Source organism: Rhinoderma darwinii, unplaced genomic scaffold (assembly GCF_050947455.1).
Source record: "Rhinoderma darwinii isolate aRhiDar2 unplaced genomic scaffold, aRhiDar2.hap1 Scaffold_67, whole genome shotgun sequence".
In the NCBI taxonomy this organism is placed as follows: domain Eukaryota; kingdom Metazoa; phylum Chordata; class Amphibia; order Anura; family Rhinodermatidae; genus Rhinoderma; species Rhinoderma darwinii.
In genome coordinates, this window is record NW_027464227.1 from 1,142,869 (window position 1) to 1,168,244 (window position 25,376).

Genomic DNA, 25,376 nt, shown 5'->3' on the forward strand with positions numbered 1-25,376 from the left:
GATGTCCTGACCTGTGTAACTGTGTTATATAATGGTGAGGTATTAGTGTATATATTATAGTGAGGTATTAGTGTATATATTATAGTGAGGTACTAGACATTATAATATAGTGAGGTTCTAGTGTATATATTATAGTGCGGTACTAGACATTATAATATAGTGAGGTACTAGTGTATATATTATAGTGCGGTACTAGACATTATAATATAGTGAGGTACTAGTGTATATATTATAGTGCGGTACTAGACATTATAATATAGTGAGGTACTAGTGTATATATTATAGTGCGGTACTAGACATTATAATATAGTGAGGTACTAGTGTATATATTATAGTGCGGTACTAGACATTATAATATAGTGAGGTACTAGTGTATATATTATAGTGCGGTACTAGAAATTATAATATAGTTAGGTATAGCTCTTGCCACATTCAAAAAATTGGGTGTGGCTTAGCAAGAAGGGGCAGGGCCAACCCTGGCTGACAAATTTATATTAATTTATGCCAGAAATTGTCGTAAATTATAGTAAAAATAGACAGCAACCCGTAGCTGGCATAGATTTCAGATTGTAGCGCCCATCACACCTGTAGGGAGACGCCTTTTTAGTAAATTTGCCACATCTTGCTCCAGGGCTCTTCTGTCAGAAAAGTGACATATGAAAAGTCAGTATTAGTAAATCTGGGCCTTAGTATTTATATTATAGTGAGGTAATAGAATATAAATACTAATGTCTCACCATTATATTATAGTACAGTATTAACATTTATATTAGGGCCTATTCACATCATGTTTTTTCCTTCACTCGAAGGCATACGTCAGGTGGAGTCCCGTAGTATACCTCCGACAGAAGGCAGCAGCGTATCCCACTGTATAGATAGATATACAGTGGGATATGTCTCCCGAACTCACTGGGCACAGCACTACTTTAAGCGATGAGCCAGTTTAAGTCCCTGAAGTCACTGTTCATACATGGAAAGTGATGTCCGGGACTTTCAGTTATGGAGTCCATGGCAATAGCATCGCAAGCACTCTGGCTGGAAAATCCTGTCTTGGGAACTCCCATTCCATCACTGTTCATATAAAAACAATGAAGTTAGGAGCTTAAAAAAAACAAAATTCCACGGCCAGAGCGTGAGCAACTCTCTTGCCGGAGATTTCGCTCCTGAAGGCGTCCCTGACATCACTATCCATGTATGCGAGAGTGACGTCAGGAGCTTTAATACAGCCAGAGTGCCGGCAGCATTCTGGCCGGTAATTCCGCTTCTGTTAAAACCCCTGACTACACTGTCCATAATGGACAAAGACATCAGAAGCTTTAAGAAACCGGAATCCATATCCAGAGCGGCGGCCATGCTTTGCCATGAAATCCACTCCTGGAGGAGTTCCTGAAGTCACTGTCCATATATAGGAAAGTGATGTCAGGAGCTATAGGATGCCGAATTCCTCGGCCAGATCGTCGACAACGATCTGGAAAGGAATTCTGCTCCTGATAGAGCCCCTGATGTCACTGTTCATTAATGGACAGTGACATCAGGAGCTTTAAGACGCCGGAATCCCCAGCCAGATCATAGGCAAACCTCTGGCCGGAGATTTCGCTCCTAAAGGAGTCCATGACATCACTTTCCAAATATGAACAGTGACGTCAGGAGCTTCAAGAAGCTGGAATCCCTGCCAGAGCGACGACAGCGCTTTGGCTGGGGACTCTGCTTCTGAAAGAGTCCCTGACATCACTGTCCATACATGGAGAGTGATGTCAGGAGCTTTAGGATGTTGAATTCCTCTGCCAGATCGTCGACAAAGCACTGGCCAGGAATTTCGCTCCTGATAGAGCCCCTGATGTCACTGTCCATTAATGCACAGTGACGTCAGGAGCTTTAAGATGCCGGAATCCCCAGCCAGAGCATCGGCAATGCTCTGGCCAGTGATTCCGCTCCTAAAGTAGTCCAAGACGTCACTGTCCATGTATGGATAGTGATGTCAGGAGCTTCAAGAAGCCGAAATCCCAGCCACAGCGACGGCATCGTTCTGGCTAGGGATTCCACTCCTGGAAGAGTCCCTGACGTCACTGTCCATATATGGACAGTGATGTCAGGAGCTTTAGGATGCCGAATTCCTCGGCCAGATCGTCAACAACGCTCTGGAAAGGAATTCTGCTCCTGATAGAGCCCCTGATGTCACTGTTCATTAATAGACAGTGACATCAGGAGCTTTAAGACGCCGGAATCCCCAGCCAGATCATAGGCAAACCTCTGGCCGGAGATTTCACTCCTAAAGGAGTCCATGACATCACTGTCCAAATATGAACAGTGACGTCAGGAGCTTCAAGAAGCTGGAATCCCTGCCAGAGCGGCGACAACGCTTTGGCTGGGGACTCTGCTTCTGAAAGAGTCCCTGACATCACTGTCCATACATGGAGAGTGATGTCAGGAGCTTTAGGATGTTGAATTCCTCTGCCAGATCGTCGGCAAAGCATTGGACAGGAATTTCGCTCCTGATAGAGCCCCTGATGTCACTGTCCATTAATGTCCAGCGATGTCAGGAGCTTTAAGATGCCGGAATCCCCAGCCAGAGCATCGGAAATGCTCTGGCCAGTGATTCCACTCCTAAAGTAGTCCAAAACGTCACTGTCCATGTATGGACAGTGATGTCAGGAGCTTCAAGAAGCCGAAATCCCAGCCACAGCGACGGCATCATTCTGGCTAGGGATTCCGCTCCTGGACAGTGATGTCAGGAGCTTTAAGATGCCGAAATCCTTGGCCAGAGCGTTGACAATGCTCTGGCCGAGAATTCCGCTACTATTAAGTCCCTGATGTCACTGTACATATATGGACAGTGAAGTCTGGAGCTTTAAGAAGCCAGAATCCCTGGCAAGAGAGACAGCAACACTCTAGCCAGAGATTTCCTTACAGGAGGTGCCCCTGATGTCACTGTGCATATATGGACAGTGAAGTCAGGAGCTTTAAGAAACCAGAATCCCTGGCCAGAGGAACGGCAATGCTCTGGCCAGAGATTCAGCTCCAGGAGGTGCCCCTGACGTCACTGCCCATGTCTGGAGTGATATTAGGAGCTTTAGGATGCCAAATTCCTCGGCCAGATCATCGGCAATGCACTGGCCAGGAATTCCGCTCCTGATAGAGCCCCTGATTTCACTGTCCATTAATGGACTCTGACGTCAGCAGGTTTAAGATGCCAGGAATCCTAGCCAGAGTGGCAGCATCATTCTGGCTAGGGATTCTGCTCCTGGAAGAGTCCCTGACATATGTGGACAGTGATGTCAGGAGATTTAAGATGACAAAATCCTCGGCCAGAGTGTCGGCAATGCTCTGGTCGGGAATTCGGCTACTATTAAGTCACTGACGTCACTGTATATATATGGACAGTGAAGTCAGGAGCTTTAAGAAGCCAGAATTTCTGGCAAGAGAGATGGCAACGCTCTGGCCAGAGATTTCCTTACAGGAGGTGCCCCTGACGTCACTGTCCATATATGGACAGTGAAGTCAAAAGCTTTAAGTAGCCGGAATACCTGGCCAGAGAGACGGCAACGCTCTGGCCAGAGATTCTGCTCCAGGAGTTGCTCCTTATGTCACTATCCATATATAGAGTGATGTCAGGAGCTTTAGTATGCCAAATTCCTCGGCCAGATCGTCAAAAACACTCTGGAAAGGAACTCCGCTCCTGATAGAGCCCCTGATGTCACTGTTTATTAATGGACAGTGACGTCAGGAGATTTGAGATGCTGGAATCCCCAGCCAACGCATCTGTCCAGAGATTCTGCTCCTAAAGCAGTCCATGACGTCACTTTTCAAATATCAAAATTTACGTCAGGAGCTTCAAGAAGCCCGAATCCCGGCCAGAGCGGTGGCAACGCTCTGGCTGGGGATTCCGCTCCTGGAAGATTTCCTCACGTCACTGTCCATATATGGACAGTGATGTCAGGAGCTTCAAAAAGCCGTAATCCCGGCCAGAGCGGCAGCAATACTCTGTCTGGGGATTTTGCCCCTGAAGGAGTCCCTGACGTCACTGTCCATATATGGAGAGTAATCTCAGGAGCTTTAGACTGCCAAATTCCTCGGCCATATCGTCGTCAACGCTCTGGAAAGGAATTCTGCTCCTGATGTCACTGTCCATTAATGGACAGTGATGTCAGGAGCTTTAATATGTCAGAATTACCAGCCAGAGCGGTGGCAACACTCTGACTAGGGATTCCGCTTTAGGCGGCAACGCTCTGGCCGGGATTTTCAATACTGTAGAGTCCCTGACGTCACTGTCCATATATCAACAGTATCGTCAGAAGCTTTAAGAAGCTGGAATCCCCGGCCACAGCGTTGTCAGCTCTCTAGCTGGGAATTCATCTATTGGTAGAACCCCTGATATCAATGTCCACATATGGACAGTGACATCAGGAGCTTTATGATGCCGGAATCCAAAGCCAGAGTATCGGCAATGCTCTGGTCGGAGATTCCGCTCCTGAAGTAGTCCATGACATCACTGTCGATATATGGACAGTGATGCCAGGAGCTTTAAGATGTCAGAATACCCTGTAAAAGTGTCAGAAAAGCTCTGACCAGACATTCCGCACCAGAAAGAGTCCATGACGTCATCATTCATATATGGACAATGACATCAGGAGCATTAAGATACCAGAATCCCCAGCCATAGAAGAGGCAACGCTCTGGCTGGGGATTTTGCTCCAGGACGAATCCATAACAACACTATCCATATATGGACAGTGATGTCAGGAGCTTAAAGATGGCAAAATTTCCAGCCAGAGCATCGGCAGTGTTCTGGTCGGAAATTTCGCTCCTGAATGAGTCCATGACGTCACTATTCATAAATGGACAGTGGCGTCAGGAGCTTCAATATGCTGGAATTCCCGACTAGAGAAGCGGCAACACTCTGACCAGGGACTCCGCTATTGAAAGTGTCCCTGACGTCATTGTCTACATATGGATATTAATGTTAGGAGCTTGAAGATGTCGGAATCCGTGGTCGGGGATTTCTCTCCTGAAGAAGCCCCGACACGCGCGTCACCAAGAAGTGCTTCCGTGTGCCGTGCGCGATTTGCACGCACCCATTGACTTCAATGGGTGCGTGCTGCGCGAAAAACGGGCAAGTATAGGACATGTCGTGAGTTTTATTCAGCGCACATACGCTGTGTGAAAATCACTGACAGTCTCAGCGGCCCCATTCACTAACATAGGTCCCTGCGGTGCGCGTGAAAATCAGGCACGTATCACGGACGTATAACACTTTCGTGTGAATAAGGCCTAAGGGTAGTCTAGTCTGAGGTCTGTATTATAAAGTAGTCTGGTCTAGGGTCTAGGGATAGTCTGGTCTGGGGTCTGTATTTATGGGTGGTCTTGTCTGCAGTTTGTATTAGGAGGATAGTCTTGTCTGGGGTCATTATTTGGGGGAGTCTGGTTTGGGGTCTTTGTTTAGGGGAGTGTTCTCTGTGATCTATAGTAAGAGGATAGTCTGGTCTGGGGTGTGTAGTTAGGGGGGAGTCTGGTTTGGGGTCTTTATTTAGAGGTGTTCTCTGCGGTCTATAGTAAGAGGATAGTCTGGTCTGGGGTCTGTTTTAATGGCATAGTCTGGTCTGGGGTCTGTAGTAAGAGAATAGTCTGGTCTGGGGTCTGTAGTTAGGGGTAGTTTGGTTTGGGATCTGTATTAATGGGATAATCCGGCCTGGGGTCTGTAGTAAGAGGATAGTCTGGTCTGGGGTCTGTAGTAAGAGGATAGTCTGGTCTGGGGTCTGTAGTAAGAGGATAGTCTGGTCTGGGGTCTGTAGTAAGAGGATAGTCCGGCCTGGGGTCTGTAGTAAGAGGATTGTCTGGTCTGAGGTCTGTAGTAAGAGAATAGTCTGGTCTGGGTTCTGTAGTAAGAGAATAGTCTGGTCTGGGTTCTGTAGTAAGAGGATAGTCTGGTCTGAGGTCTGTAGTAAGAGGATAGTCTGGTCTGGGGTCTGTAGTAAGAGGATAGTCTGGTCTGGGGTCTGTAGTAAGAGGATAGTCTGGTCTGGGGTCTGTAGTAAGAGGATAGTCTGGTCTGGGGTCTGTAGTAAGAGGATAGTCCGGCCTGAGGTCTGTAGTAAGAGGATTGTCTGGTCTGAGGTCTGTAGTAAGAGAATAGTCTGGTCTGGGTTCTGTAGTAAGAGGATAGTCTGGTCTGAGGTCTGTAGTAAGAGGATAGTCTGGTCTGGGGTCTGTAGTAAGAGGATAGTCTGGTCTGGGGTCTGTAGTAAGAGAATAGTCTGGTCTGGGTTCTGTAGTAAGAGGATAGTCTGGTCTGGGGTCTGTAGTAAGAGGATAGTCTGGTCTGAGGTCTGTAGTAAGAGAATAGTCTGGTCTGGGTTCTGTAGTAAGAGGATAGTCTGGTCTGGGGTCTGTAGTAAGAGGATAGTCTGGCAGTGTTAATATATTTTATATGTGAGGTGTTTGTGTTATTCTACCTAATGTTGATACAATAAAGTGCGGCTCCTCCTTCTGCGCCGGCGGCTGCGAATAATGGACGTTCAGGGAGGTGGAGCTTAATATATTCTGTCTTGATTCCTCGGCAAATATGATGATCGGAGCCGACCTGTAAACAACACAAAGCATGAAAAATCGTCCCAGATGCATTGTGATGTCACACTGGAGCCCAGGAGAATTGTGGGAAACAAAATGGTTGAATTACCTGTAGCAACCAATCACATTTCATGTTTCACGTTTTCAGTGCAGTGTAGGACATGAAAGCTGTACTCTGATTGGTTGCTGTGCTTAACTCCACCCCCTTATTGCTAGTACTAGGCCCAGTATGTTATAATAATAACAGACATATTAATGATGCTGATGATGATGATAAAATATACATATTTACTGGTGTAACAGGAGCATCTCTATATCGGTCGTGGGAAGTGCAGGAGAAAAGCGTTGGGCGCCATGGCAACTAATTATCTCTTATTTTCTCGCAGCCTCTTGGACATTGAAAGCAGCATCCTGATTGGTTTGTGCAGGTCACATGTCCTCTCTTTCATTGCTCTACTTCTGGGGCTGTCTGCATATGAAAACTTATAACCAACTGGTGCCCAGATAATGAAATAACCCCCTAATAATTACCCTCCGACACTCGGCTTCTGTGAATGTGGGGGTGACCCGGGGGGGGGGGGGCACAGCTTTATTAATTATAATAATTAACTAACATTTTGTTAATCTGATCAAAATATCAAAACTCTAAATGACATAAAACAGCGGTCAATGAAAACCCGTATGCCGCCCATCCCAAGGACATGGAGGTAAATACCTTCCTAATACCGCCAGCCGTGACCGACCATCATACAGCAAAATATACCATCAAGACACCGCCGCCGCCACGCCAAAAATAAAAGCGTGTGACAGAAAATCTCTGCATTTTAATATAATATTTTTCTTTTTTTATACACACAGAATATCACGCCAAAAACCACGAACCATGAACCGCGTCCACTGCATGTTGTTTTTTGTTCTTTGTGTGGTTCCCATATATATTATTTAAAGAGACAGCGAAAGCAAAATTGAGCTGGATTCACACGAGCGTGTGTGTTGTTCCCGCGAAAAGAACGTGGCGTTTTGCGCGCGCAAAAGGTACATAACAGCTCCGTGTCTCAGCAGCGTATATGATGTGTGATTTTCACGCAGCCGCCATCATTATGACACTCTGTTTGTATGTTTGTAGCACGTGGTGCTTTTCTGTTTTCATTCATAGTTTTTACTGCTGTTGCGCGAATCACGCGCGTCACACGGACGTATATCACGTCCGTCTGAATAAGCCCTTAACCAAACAAGCGCACAGAGAGATACATAAAATGACAGAATAAAACACCATCGCCGCACCATCGCGTTATCAGGTGTGGGGGGGGGGGGTACAGACAAAAGAGGTAGGTGAGAGGGGGAGGGAAGCTATATACTACCTCACCGCCATAACCACCCCCGTCCCTAACCATACCCCCCCCTAGAATAGCTGACACTATGATAACAGAAAGGAGGGAGGGAAGACCCCTCCTAAACTACTGCCACTTATTATTAACCCTTAGCCAGCAACAGTCCCAGTCCCAGCGGCTAATACGCCTGTGAGCCTCCGAGGAATCTCCCTATAAATGAGTGTTGACAAAGTGTATGTTGCCCATAGCAACCAACACCAGCGCTGGACTCCTATTGGTTGCTATGGTAACACCAGCGCTGGACTCCTATTGGTTGCTATGGTAACACCAGCGCTGGACTCCTATTGGTTGCTATGGTAACACCAGCGCTGGACTCCTATTGGTTGCTATGGTAACACCAGTGCTGGACTGCTATTGGTTGCTATGGTTTGTCGTCCACACTGTATAATGTATCTATGCGCTGATCATACAGATTCTATAATATATGACGGGATTATTACATATTAATAACATACAGCCCGTTATTCAATGAGGGGATTCATTTACTACATGTTGTTCTATGTAATAAGCCCCTGTAATGTCCTTGGTGGGCACTATAGGGCAGCAATGCCCCCGACCAGGGCCGGACTGGGACTTCAAATCAGCCCTGGCATTATTAAGTAGACAGGCCCACCGCAGGCCATACGCAGTGCCGCATCTGCCATGAGGCCAGGTGAGCCGACGGCCTCAGGCGGCACCACCTACCCAAACGGGGGGGGGGGGCGGCATTTTCAGCCCTGGGGGGGACTGGACCGGGGGGGGAGGGGCCATGCAGACGCACATAGCAGACGTGCCGAGCGTCTGTAACACTCCTCCTCCTCTCTGACGCTGTACACAGCACATGCAGCCAGAGAGGAGCAAGTCTCCAGGAGGAGCGACGAGCAGCACGAGGTAAGTCCTGCCTTGCTGGGACCGGGACCCGTGACGTGACTATACTGCAAGGGGGAGTCTGGGCATTTTACCGACAGCAGAGGGCTCTATGGGGCTGGAATAATCCACCCCATAGAGCCCTCACATCACTATAATGGAAGGATTAGTGTGGGTGGGGGAGGGTCTGAGCGTCTGTCTGACTTACTGCAGAGAGCTCTATAGGGGGGGGGGGGATTCTGCCCCCCCCCCCTTTAGAGCAGTCAGTCAGATGCTCAGACCCCCCTAACCTTTCAGTATAGTAACTAGTCAGGGCTCTATGGTGGGGGGATAATTCCACCCTATAGAGCCCTCTGCTGTCAGTAAAACGCCCAGACCCCCCCCCCCCTTGCAGTATACTCCTGGCTTTGTAGCTTTCCTGTGCTTAATTAGCATGGGAAAGCTACAAGCAGGGCTGTGACTGGTGAGTCTCACAGTCAGTCCCAGTGCACACTGCATGCAGCAGCTGCGGCAGCCAGTCTGACTGTGAGTCTCTGACCAGTCACCACCCACATGCAGCAGAGAGTCATTAAATAAACCCTCAATTACTATAGTTTCAGACACATCGACTATGACAGCTTCTATAGTGTAGTGGTTAGCTTGTCTGCCTTACACATGGAAGGTTGTTGGTTCAAATCCCAGCAGGGGTGTTTTATTATTTTTTTTTAATATTAATATATTGTTTTTGTCTTTGTTCACACTAGCATTAATATACATTTACCACTCTTCCGTCAGAGGAAGAGAGGATCGATACGTTAAACGGAAAGCAACGGCTCCATTAGAATTACCATTGCTTTCAATGGTAATTCTTTTGTATCAGTTGCTTTCCGTCTGTCTCCGTTCGTTAGGTTTCCGTTCTTTTGAACGGAAATAAAAGTTCTGCAGACTGCACTTTTGTTTCTTTTAAAAAAAACGTAAACTTAGCGAACGGAGACAAACGGAAAGCAACTGATACAAAAGAATTACCATTGAAAGCAATGGTAATTCTAATGGAGCCGTTGCTTTCCGTTTAACGTATTGATCCTCTCTTCCTCTGACGGAAAAGAGGTAAACGTATATTAATGCTAGTGTGAAAGAAGCCTTAGGGCCTGTTCACATCAGTGTTGGCTTTCCGTTCTGGGGTTCCGTCGGAGGTAACCCCGCAACGGAAAGTCAAACTGAAACCACAATTTCCTTTTCCGTCACCATTAGCGCAGTCGACTGCGCTATTGATTCCGTCACAAAAACGGAAACCTGCCGGAATAGTGACAAACGGAAACCATTAGCAATGTTTCTGTCACCATTGATTTCAATGGTGACTGAAACGGAAGCTGTGGTTTCAGTTTGATTTTCTGTTGCGGGGTTCACCCGACGGGAACCTCCCACGGAATCCCGGAACGGAAAGTCAACGCTGATGTGAACAGGCCCTAACACTTCCCCATAAACCTGCCCCCACTAATTAAAATAAATATATTATATAATGTATATAGCGCTGTATCCTGTATCCGTCAGGTCAGCGGGTCCTGCAGGATCGAGCTGTTACCGATCACATCTAAGTTCATAACTTAGATGTGATCGGTAATAGGCAACCTAATGGATTCAGGTCTCAGCGCTATATACAGCTGCTCTGTATACAGGATACAAAGCAGCTGTATCTCAAAAAGTGCAAATCATTTTCAATAAAAAGTAATTAAAACTTGCACCAATCGCAGTAATAGATATCTTTATATATCATAGTGACATGTCCGAAGTTTTCATCTGTGGGGGACCGAGCACTGAGGCCCCCACCGATCGCTAAAACGAAGCAGCAGAAGTGCTCGGGTGAGCGCTGTGCCGCTTCATTTATGATCGACTTTCAGTCGAGTGAGTGGTGTACTGCTCCAAGGAAAGCCAAACAGAATTGAAGCGGCACACCGCTTACCCGAGCACTTCTGCTGCTTCGTTTTAGCGACTAGTGGGGGGGGTCTCAGTGTTCGGACCCCACTGATCAAAACTTCTGACATGTCAAAAGTTTTTTAAAAAGTTGTTACACTTTAAAGAGAATCTTTCACCTGCCCACAGATTTGCATTTGAGTGCAGCATGTAATGGTCAGGGCTGCACAATCTCTGGGGCACTTTATATATTTTTTCCTACCCTCTTTCCTTACTTAGATATCTGTGCTGTAATATTTGGCGCCCGATATTTAAATAACCCCATGAACTGCCAATGGGGCTGTAATTGGCAAGGGGGCGTGTAACATCGCTGTGACACTGCCCAATCCGCTACGGACAATGTCAACAGCAAGAGCTGGAGAGAGGAGATCATGTGCGCGCGCACGCTCTCACTCTTCAGCTCTCGGCAGGCAAGTACAAAACTGTGATCTCAGGTGAGAGATCAGTCTTATCGTCCTTGTCTGCCGAGAGCTAAAGAGTGAGAGCGTGCGTGCACGCACAGCTCTGATGCCATGGAACAGAAGAAGAAGAATTCACACTCTTCTTCTCCTCTTGTGTTCCTTAGTGGTGGCGGAGCTGCGCGCACCCGCTCTCTCCAGCTCTTGCTGTAACGCTGACCGTAGCTGATTGGACAGTGTCACAGCGATGTTACACGCCCCCTTGCCAATTACCTCCCCATTGACAGTTCATGGGGTTATTTAAATATCGGGCGCCAAATATTACAGCACCGATATCTAAATAACGAAGGAGGCTAAGAAAAAAATGTAAAGTGCCCCAGAGTTTGTGCAGCTCTGCCCATTACATGCTGAACTCAGCTGCACATGTATGGGGAGGTGAAAGGTTCTCTTTAAAAGAAAGGTGTTATAATTTTTTTTTTTTATTTGATATGTTTTATTTTATGGGCCTAATTTTTCTAATTATTTTAATATGTTCCCGAAGGTAGCTATTTATTCATATGTTTGTACGTCTGTGGGGGCAGCCATCTTTATTTTTCTTTTTCATACTGCTCATTTTTGTTTTGCAGGTTCCGCTGGACCATTTGGACTACGTCGTAGATTAGTTGGACTACTTCGCTGATTTCAGCTTTATTTATTTTTTTCTAATAAAATGGTTAAAGTGGATTCTGTGGAAGAGTTGTCATTTCAATAAAATAAATTTCTTTATGTCTCTGTTTTTTAATACTTCATTACCGCCTTAGTAATGGCTGCTGTCTGATTGAGAGCGTCCATTACTAAGAAGGGGCTTAGTGTTAGCCAGTAATAAGGCTAGCACTAACCCCTATTATTACCCGGAGTACTGGGAAGAGCTGGGTACGATCCAGCACCCGACCGTCTGAAGAGAAGGGCGGGTACTGGGGTGGCCGCAGGCTGGTACTATCAGGCTCGGAATGGCCAAAAACCATGGCCCTTCCCACCCTGGTAATGCTAGGCTGCTGCTGCTTTATTGTATCTGGCTGGTTATGAAAAATGGAGGGGATCTAACATAATTTTTTCTCTATTATTTTTTTTTTTTAAAAGACGTAGGGTTCCCGCTATTTTTCACAACCAGCCAGATACAATACAGCAGCTGCAGCCTAGCATCACCAGGGTGGGAAGGGCCACGTTTTTTATCCCTTCCCAGCCTGGTAAAACCAGCCTGTGGCCGCCCTGCTGCCTTACCGTCGCTTCAGATGGTCGGGTACTGGATCGTACTCCTCTCGCGGCAGTGAGAATCGGGGTAATAATAGGGGTTAGTGATAGCCTTTTTACTGGCTAACACGAAGCCCCTTCTTAGTAATGGATGCTCTCAATCAGACAACAGCCATTACCAAGGCCATAATAAAGTATTAAAAAAAACAGACATAAGAAAAACTTTTATTGGAATCTAAACTCCCCCTTGCAACCCTCTTTCACCATTTTATTTTTTTTTAAAAAGTAGATCATCGGAGTAGTCCAATGAATCTACGACGTAGTCCAAACGCTCCAGCGGAACCTACCAAAAAAAGCAGTATAAAAATTTTAAAAACTTAAATTTGCCACAATAGTCACTGTATAACTATACTGTAATCACTTATATGGTCTGCAGATATCTTGTGTATAACTGGCATCTACCTCTATAAGGTCTATAAGGTCTATAAGGTCACTATATGGTGGTAATATTGGTCTATATATAGTGTGATTTATTCACGAACAGTATGGTGGGTTTTTTCTGACACTATGTTGTAGTAATATGTGATCATGGTTTGGTAGTTTTAGGGCATGACCACACATGGCGGAATTCCTCCGCAACTGTCCGCATCAATGCCGCACCTAATCCGGGTTGCGGATTACGGCTGCGGATCTGCACAAAATGTGCAGAAAATTGATGCGGACTAGCTGCTGCGGACTGCGGGAAAAGTGCTTCCCTTCTCCCTATCAGTGCAGGATAGAGAGAAGGGACAGCACTTTCCCTAGTGAAAGTCAAAGAAATTCATACTTACCGCCCGTTGTCTTTATGACGCGTCCCTCCTTCGGCATCCAGCCCGACCTCCCTGGATGACGCGCCAGTCCATGTGACCGCTGCAGCCTGTGCTTGGCCTGTGATTGGCTGCAGCCGTCACTTACACTGAAACGTCATCCTGGGAGGCCGGACTGGAGACAGAAACAGGGAGTTCTCGGTAAGTATGAACTTATATGTTTTTTTACAGATACATGTATATTGGGATCGGTAGTCACTGTCCCGGGTGCAGAAACAGTTACTGCCGATCGCTTAACTCTTTCAGCACCCTGGACAGTGACTATTTACTGACGTCTCCTAGCAACGCTCCCGTCATTACGGGAGCCCCATTGACTTCCTCAGTCTGGCTGTAGACCTAGAAATACATAGGTCCAGCCAGAATGAAGAAATGTCAAGTAAAAAAAGCAAGACGCATCCGCAGCACACATGACATGTGCATGACAGCTGCGGACTTCATTGCGGAACTTTGAATCTCCATTGAAGTCAATGGAGAAATTCCGCCATGAGTCCGCCACTGCTCCGCAACAGACAGAGCATGCTGCGGACACCAAATTCCGCTCCGCAGCCTATGCTCCGCAGCGGAATTGTACGCATCGTGTAAACGAACACTGCTAAATTAAAGTGAAAGTCAATGTAGAAACGGCTCCGCTGCGGATTAACGCTGCGGAGTGTCCGCAGCGGAATTTAAGTGCAATTCCGCCATGTGTGAACCCGCCCTTATTCAGTAACCGTATGGAAGTATTATTCAGTAACAGTATGGAGGTATTATTCAGTAACAGTATGGAGGTATTATTCAGTAACAGTATGGGGGTATTATTCAGTAACAGTATGGGGATATTATTCAGTAACAGTATGGGGGTATTATTCAGTAACAGTATGGGGGTATTATTCAGTAACAGTATGGAGGTATTATTCAGTAACAGTATGGAGGTATTATTCAGTAACAGTATGGGGATATTATTCAGTAACAGTATGGGGGTATTATTCAGTAACAGTATGGGGGTATTATTCAGTAACAGTATGGAGGTATTATTCAGTAACTGTATGGGGATATTATTCAGTAACAGTATGGGGGTATTATTCAGTAACAGTATGGGGATATTATTCAGTAACAGTATGGGGGTATTATTCAGTAACAGTATGGGGTATTATTCAGTAACAGTATGGGGGTATTATTCAGTAACAGTATGGGGTATTATTCCGTAACAGTATGGAGGTATTATTCAGTAACAGTATGGGGATATTATTCAGTAACAGTATGGGGGCATTATTCAGTAACAGTATGGAGGTATTATTCAGTAACAGTATGGGGATATTATTCAGTAACAGTATGGGCGTATTATTCAGTAACAGTATGGAGGTATTATTCAGTAACTGTATGGGGATATTATTCAGTAACATTATGGAGGTATTATACAGTAACAGTATGGGGGTATTATTCAGTATCAGTATGGGGGTATTATTCAGTAACAGTATGGAGGTATTATTCAGTAACAGTATGGAGGTATTATTCAGTAACAGTATGGGGGTATTATTCAGTAATAGTATGGAGGTATTATTCAGTAACAGTATGGAGGTATTATTCAGTAACAGTATGGGGGTATTATTCAGTAACAGTATGGGGATATTATTCAGTAACAGTATGGGGGTATTATTCAGTAACAGTATGGGGGTATTATTCAGTAACAGTATGGAGGTATTATTCAGTAACAGTATGGAGGTATTATTCAGTAACAGTATAGGGATATTATTCAGTAACAGTATGGGGGTATTATTCAGTAACAGTATGGGGGTATTATTCAGTAACAGTATGGAGGTATTATTCAGTAACTGTATGGGGATATTATTCAGTAACTGTATGGAGGTATTATTCAGTAACAGTATGGGGGTATTATTCAGTAATAGTATGGGGTATTATTCAGTAACAGTATGGAGGTATTATTCAGTAACAGTATGGGGATATTATTCAGTAACAGTATGGGGGTATTATTCAGTAACAGTATGGAGGTATTATTCAGTAACAGTATGGAGGTATTATTCAGCAACAGTATGGGGATATTATTCAGTAACAGTATGGGGGTATTATTCAGTAACAGTATAAATGTATTATTCAGTAACAGTATGGGGGTATTATTCATTAACAGTATGGGGGTATTATTCAGTAACAGTATGGGGGTATTATTCAGTAACAGTATTGCGGTATTATTCAGTAACAGTATGGGGATATTATTCAGTAACAGTATGGAGGTATTATTCAGTAACAGTATGGAGGTATTATACAGTAACAGTATGGGGATATTATTCAGTAACAGTATGGGGGTATTATTCAGTAACAGTATGGGGTATTATTCCGTAACAGTATGGAGGTATTATTCAGTAACAGTATGGGGATATTATTCAGTAACAGTATGGGGGTATTATTCAGTAACAGTATGGAGGTATTATTCAGTAACAGTATGGGGATATTATTCAGTAACAGTATGGGGGTATTATTCAGTAACAGTATGGAAGTATTATTCAGTAACTGTATGGGGATATTATTCAGTAACATTATAGAGGTATTATTCAGTAACAGTATGGGGGTATTATTCAGTATCAGTATGGGGGTATTATTCAGTAACAGTATGGAGGTATTATTCAGTAACAGTATGGAGGTATTATTCAGTAACAGTATGGGGGTATTATTCAGTAACAGTATGGAGGTATTATTCAGTAACAGTATGGAGGTATTATTCAGTAACAGTATGGGGGTATTATTCAGTAACAGTATGGGGATATTATTCAGTAACAGTATGGGGGTATTATTCAGTAACATTATGGGGGTATTATTCAGTAACAGTATGGAGGTATTATTCAGTAACAGTATGGAGGTATTATTCAGTAACAGTATGGTGATATTATTCAGTAACAGTATGGGGGTATTATTCAGTAACAGTATGGGGGTATTATTCAGTAACAGTATGGAGGTATTATTCAGTAACTGTATGGGGATATTATTCAGTAACAGTATGGAGGTATTATTCAGTAACAGTATGGGGGTATTATTCAGTAACAGTATGGGGATATTATTCAGTAACAGTATGGAGGTATTATTCAGTAACAGTATGGGGGTATTATTCAGTAACAGTATGGGGATATTATTCAGTAACAGTATGGGGGTATTATTCAGTAACAGTATGGGGTATTATTCAGTAACAGTATGGAGGTATTATTCAGTAACAGTATGGGGATATTATTCAGTAACAGTATGGGGGTATTATTCAGTAACAGTATGGAAGTATTATTCAGTAACAGTATGGAGGTATTATTCAGTAACAGTATGGGGATATTATTCAGTAACAGTATGGGGGTATTATTCAGTAACAGTATGGGGTATTATTCAGTAACAGTATGGGGGTATTATTCAGTAACAGTATGGGGGTATTATTCAGTAACAGTATGGGGATATTATTCAGTAACAGTATGGGGGTATTATTCAGTAACAGTATGGGGTATTATTCAGTAACAGTATGGGGATATTATTCAGTAACAGTATGGGGGTATTATTCAGTAACAGTATAAATGTATTATTCAGTAACAGTATGGGGGTATTATTCATTAACAGTATGGGGGTATTATTCAGTAATAGTATGGGGGTATTATTCAGTAACAGTATGGGGGTATTATTCAGTAACAGTATGGAGGTATTATTCAGTAACAGTATGGAGGTATTATTCAGTAACAGTATGGGGGTATTATTCAGTAACAGTATGGAGGTATTATTCAGTAACTGTATGGGGATATTATTCAGTAACATTATGGAGGTATTATTCAGTAACAGTATGGGGGTATTATTCAGTATCAGTATGGGGGTATTATTCAGTAACAGTATGGAGGTATTATTCAGTAACAGTATGGAGGTATTATTCAGTAACAGTATGGGGGTATTATTCAGTAACAGTATGGAGGTATTATTCAGTAACAGTATGGAGGTATTATTCAGTAACAGTATGGGGGTATTATTCAGTAACAGTATGGGGATATTATTCAGTAACAGTATGGGGGTATTATTCAGTAACATTATGGGGGTATTATTCAGTAACAGTATGGAGGTATTATTCAGTAACAGTATGGAGGTATTATTCAGTAACAGTATGGGGATATTATTCAGTAACAGTATGGGGGTATTATTCAGTAACAGTATGGGGGTATTATTCAGTAACAGTATGGAGGTATTATTCAGTAACTGTATGGGGATATTATTCAGTAACAGTATGGAGGTATTATTCAGTAACAGTATGGGGGTATTATTCAGTAACAGTATGGGGATATTATTCAGTAACAGTATGGGGGTATTATTCAGTAACAGTATGGGGTATTATTCAGTAACAGTATGGAGGTATTATTCAGTAACAGTATGGGGATATTATTCAGTAACAGTATGGGGGTATTATTCAGTAACAGTATGGAGGTATTATTCAGTAACAGTATGGAGGTATTATTCAGTAACAGTATGGGGGTATTATTCAGTAACAGTATGGGGATATTATTCAGTAACAGTATGGGGGTATTATTCAGTAACATTATGGGGGTATTATTCAGTAACAGTATGGAGGTATTATTCAGTAACAGTATGGAGGTATTATTCAGTAACAGTATGGGGATATTATTCAGTAACAGTATGGGGGTATTATTCAGTAACAGTATGGGGGTATTATTCAGTAACAGTATGGAGGTATTATTCAGTAACTGTATGGGGATATTATTCAGTAACAGTATGGAGGTATTATTCAGTAACAGTATGGGGGTATTATTCAGTAACAGTATGGGGATATTATTCAGTAACAGTATGGGGGTATTATTCAGTAACAGTATGGGGTATTATTCAGTAACAGTATGGAGGTATTATTCAGTAACAGTATGGGGATATTATTCAGTAACAGTATGGGGGTATTATTCAGTAACAGTATGGAAGTATTATTCAGTAACAGTATGGGGATATTATTCAGTAACAGTATGGGGGTATTATTCAGTAACAGTATGGAAGTATTATTCAGTAACAGTATGGAGGTATTATTCAGTAACAGTATGGGGATATTATTCAGTAACAGTATGGGGGTATTATTCAGTAACAATATAAATGTATTATTCAGTAACAGTATGGGGGTATTATTCATTAACAGTATGGGGGTATTATTCAGTAACAGTATGGGGGTACTATTCAGTACCAGTATGGGGGTATTATTCAGTAACAGTATGGAGGTATTATTCAGTAACAGTATGGAGGTATTATTCAGTAACAGTATGGGGGTATTATTCAGTAACAGTATGGGGATATTATTCAGTAAGAGTATTGGGGTATTATTCAGTAACAGTATGGAGGTATTATTCAGCAAACAGTATGGGGGTATTATTCAGTAACAGTATGGGGATATTATTCAGTAACAGTATGGGGGTATTATTCAGTAACAGTATGGAGGTATTATACAGTAACAGTATGGGGATATTATTCAGTAACAGTATGGGGGTATTATTCAGTAACTGTATGGGGATATTATTCAGTAACATTATGGAGGTATTATTCAGTAACAGTATGGGGGTATTATTCAGTATCAGTATGGGGGTATTATTCAGTAACAGTATGGAGGTATTATTCAGTAACAGTATGGGGATATTATTCAGTATCAGTATGGGGGTATTATTCAGTAACAGTATGGGGTATTATTCAGTAACAGTATGGGGGTATTATTTGTAATGTTGGTCTTACAATCTATGTAAATTACTGTGGTGGGGGAAGTGTGTGCGGCAGCAGATGATCAGGCTTAGAGACAGTCCGCAGAATGGCATGTGATGCACTTTGACATGTAGGTGATACTTACGTGTGGTATGTGGGCCCATAACTTGTGTAGAGCCCAGGGCCAAAGAGCATATGAATCCACCACTGGCATCAAGTCAGCACAGGCAGACCACTAAAATACAGCAGGTAGAGCAAAGAAACCAGCCCAGGACGTGCCGCTTCAAAACAGCGCTAAGCGCGACCCGTCCTGGACTGGCCTGAATGTAATTGCAGAGAGTGACGCCGCAAATGAGACTGGCTGCCGAGGAGAGATATGAGGCAGTGCAGACTGTACTATTTGCACTGCACTGATTGGCAGTAAGAATAATTCTTTAAATATTTTACATACTTCAAACAGCACTTTAAGGCTGTGTTCACACTGAGTTTTTTGCAGGAGGAAAATTCTGCCTCAAAATTCTGTTTGGGATTTCGAGGCAAATTTTGTCCTTCCTGCACGTCGTTTGCCGCGATTTTCACCGTGTTTTTCGTTCGCGGCCATTGAGTGCTACGGGCAAAAAACTCAGCGAAATACCCTTTCTCTTCCTCCCATTGATGTCAATGGGAGGTCAGAGGCGTAAACGCGCGAAGATAGGGCATGTCCCTTCTTTCTCGGGAGGCATTTTCGGCTTGTATTTGACGAGTTTTGGGTGGAGTGGTTTCCGCGCCAAAAAACTAGTCAAAATACTCCATGTGAACAGGGCCTAACAAATAAACATCAAATGCTTTCCTATTTAAAAAATTTATATATTGCGTGTTCGATGTGTAAAGCCAGGAATGAGAAAACTCCGATAGATTTTGGGGGGGGGGGGCGCCTTTTTATAGTTCGCCTCAGGCGGCAGACATGCTAGGTTCACCCCTGGCCATACGCAGCCGCCAGTGCTGGGCTGGAGTACATGGGACCCCCTTCCAGCTATACAGGACATGGGGAGATTTATTAATAGTCCTGATCGCTCCAACTCCAACCAATCCACTGCTTTCCCACCAGAATAACGGACATGCTCATTATTCTACAGGAGGGTTTTTTTTGCGGATCTTATTTCTGCTGCATGTGAATGGGGTATAAAATAGCCCACCCACTTGTAATGGATGCAGAATGTTAGTGGATATGAAAGGGATTTAGGTCTGGAATCAGGGACTTAGTCCTAATCAAATCCTGATTGCGTGATCATGGCCTAATACTGACGTATATAGATTGTAAATTATACCGGTATACAATGCTAATATATCACCGTACTGGAACTAAATAGCATGATTTATATTTTATATTCAACCATAAACACTCTCACATGCTGGACACATGACGCACAGATGCAACCCACAAGGTGGACACATGCTGCATTCATGCCACTCACACCTAGGACACATGAGCACGCACACCACTCACACCTAGGACACGTGCGCACACACTCCACTCACACTTATGGCAAATACGCACGCACACCACTCATACTTATGACTAATGCGCACGCACACCACACCACGCACACCTAAGGACACATGCACATTCACACCACTTACACCTAGAACACATTCCTAAATCACACCTAGGACACACGCGCACGTGCACTACTCACACATAGGATTTACTCTCCACTCTCGCCACTCACACCTAAGACATATGCCGCACGTTGTCTACCCACAACAAGGACACATGTTGAACACGTACTACTCACACCTGGCACAGATGCCGCACACATCACTCACATACTACACATACCACTCACACACTAGACACGTACAACACACTAGACATATACCGCACACACTACTTACACTAGACACATACCGCACATACCCCTTACACTAGACACATACCGCACACACTACTTACACTAGACACATACCGCACACACTACTTACACTAGACATATACCACACACACTACTTACACTAGACACATACCGCACACACTACTTGCACTAGACACACACCGCACACACTACTTACACTAGACACATACCGCACACACTACTTACACTAGACACATACTGCACACACTACTTACACTAGACACATACCACACACACTACTTACACAAGACACATACCGCACACACTACTTACACTAGACACATACCACACACACACTACTTACACTAGACACATACCGCACACACCACACAATGCTAAACACATACCGCACACACTGCTTACACTAGACACATACCTCACACACTACTTACACTAGACACATACCGCACACACTACTTACACTAGACACATACCGCACACACTACTTACACTAGACACATACCGCACACACTACTTACACTAGACACATACCGCACACACTACTTACACTAGACACATACCGCACACACTACTTACACTAGACACATACCACACACACCACACAATGCTAAACACATACCTTACATAACTCTTACACACTAGACCTATACCACACATACCACTCACATTAAAAACAACACGCACACTAATGCCACCAATACAGTAGAAGAAGACACAAAACTCACACAAATTGCATATTTCACTCAAACAATTGTCATACACTGTTACCACTACATCAACCAGTCACACTACAAAAATCAACCCAACACTTCACTCACATTGCTATATTTACCGGCTTTCTTTAGTAGACTGCTGATTCTTGGGCACTGGCATGCAGGATGCTGGCAGTACATAGGCGTGTATACCTGAGATGCCCCCTCCACCACTAAGCCCCGCCCATGTGCCCACAAAGCCACGCCCCTTTTACAAAGCTCCTCCCATCTGTGGCTCAAATTAACAATAACCTGATGCTCACCATTTTAACCCTATAGCTCTTCCTATCTACAGTATCTGGACCCCCTCCCCTCCCACAAGCAGGTTACATGAGGCTGAAGCATAAACCTACTGACGCTACGGCCATCAGCAACATCCCCGGCAGGGGCTGGAGACTCCTTCTCCTCAGCAGCCAGACTGAAGCTGTGCTCAGGGGCAGTAGAAAGACCAAGCCCATCACTGATTGGCTGATGCTCAGCCAACCAGCTTTAGGTTTGATTTGTACATGCAGACTGGGCAGGTACCGATTCTCCTTTTCCTCTGCGGCGCCAGAGATGTGCGCGAATGAGCGAGGCGTCAGTGCAGAAAACAAGTCTAGAGCTGATTAGCTGCGGCTCGGCCAACAAGCGCTAAACGTCATTTCTGCAGCGCTCCTTCCCATCACTGCAGAGTACACAGCAATAAATCTCAGAAAGATGTGGTTATAAACACCAGGAGGCTGCAGTTATTGTAATGTTGCTGCTTGTGTTCACCACTGATTGTTTGGGCGGCCGGCAGGAGGCCCACTGTTCACCGGCCCATCTGGCATTTACCAGAACTGTCAGATGGCCAGTCTGGCCCTGCCTGTACCCCAAGTGTCAGTGTGTCATTATACTGTACCCCAAGTGTCAGTGTGTCATTATCCTGTACCCCAAATGTCAGTGTGTCATTATCCTGTACCCCAAGTGTCAGTGTAGCTTATCAAGAAAAGGTGGCTTGTTGGCACTCCCCCTGGCACCCAGCACCTGGCAGGGGGGTATATCCTACCACCAGCTCCCCCCAGCTATACCCTGACAGTGTCTTCTAACACTGATATCCATAGAGCCCCCATAGCAGTGCCAGTCACTGTTCTCGTATAACAGCAGAGGAATGTGCTGATCTTGAGGGAGGTCACAGAGAGACAGTTACATAGTCAAAGGAGCAGGGGAACCAGCAGCACAGAGTGTTTCAGGATATGAATGTGTTGATCTAGTGAGAGGTCAGACAGAGGTAGATTGTAAAAAGGTCGATTTACTTTAGTTCTTATTATTTTTCTCCAGCAGCGCAGAGGATTTCAGGAGAGGTGTCTGCTACTCATAAATTGCGGTGGAGTTCCATCTTATGTAAGAGAACAACATGGCGAGATTGCGATGCCTGCGAGTGTAACGATTAGAAAGTTGCGGTAATCCCACGAATTGACAGCGACCTTTGTGATGATTACTCGCGTCTATTTTTTCGTAGGGAAACATTGAAGTTGCGTCTTTGTCGCGCAGTAATCCCGCAGGGTACGGGAGCATTTAGGGGTGATAGTTTTGGCCGCACGGTAAAAAACGCATAAAAACATGCCACCCCCCCCCCACATTTTGGTCGTGGTATTTTCCAGCTCGTTTTTCAAATTTGAGACTTGTAAACTAAATGTGATTTACCTGAAAAAAACGCACAGTCGAAAACTGCGTCACAAACCGCGGCAATTCCGGAGTGATTTTTGCTGCGTTTTTTATCTCTTCTTATCGCAGCATTTGGGTCCATTCAGATGAAGTTACAACAAATCAACAAACTGCGTCCAAAAACCACATGAGTTTCTACCACAATTTGCTGCGTTTTTCGATACAGTTGCATTTTTTACCGTAATCGCATTAAAAAAATGCACCAAATCGCAGTAAAAACGCGTGCTATTTTTGGATGCATTTTTTTCAATGTGATTTTAATCGCACCTCAGCCGCAACGTGTGACTGGACCCGCGGGGCGCAATTATATGAGATTATTTTTGGTCTTTCATTAACTATCGCGGCAATTAGTGGTTAAACCCTGTACGTATTTGATGCGGTTTTTATGGCGCTCTGATGTCAATTATCCCATAGGTTGTATTCGGACGTTGCGGTTGAGGTGCAGTTAAAAGAAGATCCGAAAACCGTGTGCGTTATTATCCCAGTTCCGATGCGATTACAAGGTCGCAAAAAAAAAAATTCTGCGAAAACAGCAAAAAAAAAGCGACACGTAAATATACCCCGACCCCTTCTTCTTCTTCTTTTTCTTCTTCTTCTTCTTAAGCAGATGTAGATTTGTGTTGTATCTTGCGCCAATTTCTGTCTGAATTTTTTGGAGGGTTTTGTGCTTTTAAAATTATCCTGTAATTTATCTGTTATGTCCCCATGACAACACTACTTGTTTCTGTGTGATGCATCGTGTTATCATAAGGAAACTAGACCTGTTATGTGACCTCTTTTTGTCAAATGTACGTAATTAAAAGCGGAATTCTGACTTTCGGCACTTGGTATTCCCATGATAACTGAGCTTTAAGAGAACATGTCTGGAAGTGTTGTCATGTGGACACAGAAATAAGATCTTGAAACTACCCAGCCCATGATTATCAGTTGCCCCTTTTGTGTCAATGATGAAAAATGGCACAAATATGTCAGAAAATACGGCAATAACCATCCCATCACCTCCAATGTTGGCCATGCTGACTGTTTCCTTCTTGTGAAGGAGAATGGGGTGGTCAGCTAATCCCACTACAGGGAATAATGGATTAATTGCTAATTGCTTGTTCCGAATAATTGTTGGTCATTAAGTCGGCCATAAATGGTCCTCTCCTAGTGGAGTCTGCAAGTGATTGGACAATAACCCTCATAATTTTCACTGGTAACTGGATGTCACAATTTATTTAATGGTTTTCTTCTTTTAGAATCGGACAACCAGGTTTGATTATCTGGAAAAGTTGTTCTTATATGAGGCGATTCGGACCTCTCTGCTGCCACCTATTGGACTATATTCTGTGAGGACCACTAAGTATTACTACAGGAAGTCGGCTGAGAAACTGAATTGTGTGACCTCTGTGGCACCGTACAGACTTCTACAGATCCTTCCCACCATGTCGGAGTTGATGTACTCTTAAACGGTACTTGGTCATAGTGGTCTTCATGTATTGGTAGTCAGTGTATTGAAATGTTCCACATAATGAACGGTCGATGGTTTTTGGGGACCTAGACTTGGGGGTGGGACTGATCGCCATGTTTCATAGTGGTAGGTCCTCCAAGTTCTGACAAGCACTCATTGATCAACCCCCTTGTGTAGGATGTTTGGTTTGAGCTGGTAAATCTTTTCTCAATTGTTTGACCAGTTTTGTCTGTAATTCCAGGTTCTTCGACTGTTCTTCACCATGTGGATCCATCCCACCACAGACGAGTTCATGTCCCATCTGGCGTGTGACATAAAATGTGCCCCATCAAGCATCCGGTGACCTTACTCACTATTATATCCATTCTCAAAGCTCCGCTCCAGTTTCTTGATGTCTCTCTTGGATGGACCAACTGATCTTGTAGCTTTTGACAAGAAATGAAGGAACAAGGTAGAAGTTGAGAATTGGGGTTTGTGTGATGTTTAGAGACTCGGGACTGCAGTCTAAAGGTCATAAGACCATGTGGTCCAGGTTTGAATCTTGGCAGCAAGAACTGGCTTATTAACTGGTCACCAGTCATGGAGAAAAGGGTTTATATGTTGTTAAGGGTGTCTTGTAATTGGTTGGTCTTCTGTGTGCCATTGTATAACTTAACTGGCCTTTAAGATGAGTAACTTCTGTAGACCATCTCTGCT

The 25,376-nt window shown here is 43.9% G+C and overlaps 2 long non-coding RNA genes across 3 annotated transcripts; one reads left to right on the plus strand and one right to left on the minus strand.

Moving 5' to 3' along the window:
- Positions 1–233: 233 nt before the first annotated feature.
- LOC142728066 (uncharacterized) lies at positions 234–6,796 on the minus strand. The gene is made up of 3 exons (XR_012877453.1): positions 6,674–6,796; positions 6,450–6,577; positions 234–638 (listed from the first exon to the last, which is right to left on the minus strand). It is a non-coding gene; the product is annotated as an uncharacterized LOC142728066 (long non-coding RNA).
- Positions 6,797–6,805: 9 nt separating this feature from the next.
- Positions 6,806–25,086, plus strand: LOC142728067 (uncharacterized). 2 transcript variants are annotated; one of them, XR_012877455.1, is made up of 3 exons: positions 6,806–6,992; positions 24,469–24,681; positions 24,922–25,086. It is a non-coding gene; the product is annotated as an uncharacterized LOC142728067 (long non-coding RNA). The 2 variants fall into 2 exon arrangements; XR_012877454.1 differs by lacking the exon at positions 6,806–6,992 and adding an exon at positions 22,364–22,906.
- The last annotated feature ends 290 nt before the right edge of the window (positions 25,087–25,376 follow it).